The sequence below is a fragment of the Vombatus ursinus genome, unplaced genomic scaffold, assembly GCF_900497805.2.
Source record: "Vombatus ursinus unplaced genomic scaffold, bare-nosed wombat genome assembly UNPS02014770.1, whole genome shotgun sequence".
NCBI lineage: Eukaryota > Metazoa > Chordata > Mammalia > Diprotodontia > Vombatidae > Vombatus > Vombatus ursinus.
In genome coordinates, this window is record NW_020954548.1 from 15,200,590 (window position 1) to 15,202,770 (window position 2,181).

The following is a 2,181-nucleotide window of genomic DNA, read 5'->3' on the forward strand; positions in this document are numbered from 1 at the left end:
GGATAAAAGTGTCAAAAATTCATAGCTCTGTTAATTTCCAAGCAGCATAAACAGGAGTTTATGATACAGTCCATAGCACAGTTCCAAAAGAGCCATTATGGGGTCTCTTCCTTGAGTAAATAATACACAAGATGATCATTGTCTAAGCCTGAATGTTGGGTCATAATGGGTTTTATTTTTATTTGAATTTTCATTTATTGATTTTGTTTCTGTTCCACATGAATAATGCATCTTTTAAAAAGTCATCCAAATCAGCATTATTTGCCCATTAAATGAAGAAAACCCTTTCTTCAGAGTAGTTACAAACATGAATTATAAAGTCGATGTGTTTTTAAGCTGCTTAAATATGTACTTGTGTGAAAAACTGAATTGTTGTTGCAGTGGGTTGTAGCTCACTTAGTAAATTTTTAAACTGTCTATCTGTTCATTCATTATAATAAAATAACTTCAAATGAGGCTGTTATGGTTCATTCAGGAGAGGATGGCATATTTAAATATCTATATAAACAGCATTAGCTCTAATAACTCTAAAGGGGCCATTACTGTTTAGGTAAACAATGCCTTCTCTGAAGGCTTTGCACATGCTGATCCAATGAACCAGAATCCTCAAATAGATCAATCTTTGTGCTCTTCCCTGAGCTATCATGGATATGTTTTTAGACATGAAAAACAAATCTAAATAATGCAAAAATATTCACTGTTGGTTTATCTTCTCCAGAGTAGCTGAATTGCATGTGAGCAAAGAAGTGGAAATGGGGGAGATGTTTGCTTGTTACAGATGTGAGATAATAAAGCTTGAATGAGCAATTTGCTGTTAAGAATGAAGAAGAGGAGACAGATTTGGGGATCTCTGTGGAGAGAAATGAATCAGGATTTGGAATTTATAACTGAGAAGAGAAGGGGGTGAAGCTGACCCTGTGAGTTGAACTGTATGGGTGGACAATACACCTGTACGGTATACTGGGGCCATGGCAGGAAACTGAGTCACTTCCATTTGAATTGTCTTAGGAAGATTCTGAAGATCACCTGGCTGGATAAGTATCAGACAGTGAGGTCCTTCCTTGAGCTAGACTGCCAAGCATTCAAACTCTACTGCAGAGGGAGCAACCTTGATGGGCTGGCCACATTATTTGAATGAAAAAAACTACTTTATGGTGAACTCACAGAAGGCAAGTACTCACACAGAGGTTAGAAGTGATACAAGGACACTCTCAAGGTCTCTCTGAAGAACTTTGGAATTGATTGTGAGACATGGGATACACTGGCATAGGACTGGCAATGTGGTGTGCCCTCATCTGAGAAGGCACTGTACTCTATGAGCAAAGTAGAATTACAATAGCTCAGAAGAAAATGTGATATGTGCAAATTTAGAGACATCTCCACTCCAAATGTTCACATGGACTATTTGTGCCCCACCTGTGGCAGAGCATTCCAAGCTTGGTTTGGTCTGATCAGGCACAGTTGGACACGTTGTACCTTGACCCCAATGCAGTGATGTCATTTTTGTCCTCCTTGAGAATGAAGGATAGCAACCAACCATGAGTTGAAGTATGGAGACAAGACCAAATCTCTGACATGGATAAAGAAGTTTGACAGAGATGAACTTCAGGGCCTAAGAAAAATTAACTTGAAGAGTTGTCATAGTGAACTTCAGGTCATGGCACAGTAGTCAGACAGATGTTAATAAGTAGAAAATTGTGCATGAGTGGCCTCAGAGACTGAAAACTAGACAGAGGACTACCTAGTTGATGGATGGTAATTAAGAGCCTTGAGAACGTGTGAGATCAATCCAATGAGAGCAAAGAGACCATGCAAACAGTGCAAAGAGTGCTGAATTTGGAATCAGAGGACCTGTGTTTAAATCCTGGCTCTGCCACTTAACTATCTATTAAGACCTTGGACAACCTCTTTAACCACTTTGGGCCTCAGTTTCCTCATGTGTAAAATAAGAAGTTTGGGCTAAGTGACGTCTAAAGTCTCTTCCAATCCTAAACTGTGATCTAATTCTATTAGAGTAAATGGGGAAAATAAAGAGGGAGAACCTCATAGATCAGAGGATAAAGGAAACAAATAAAGCTAATAAGAGTCTCCACTCTACAAAGGTAACTGAAATTACTCTTTCTTCCTTGTCCCACCATAAAAAGAAAGAAGGTAAAGGAAAGACTGTTTAAAGTCCACTAG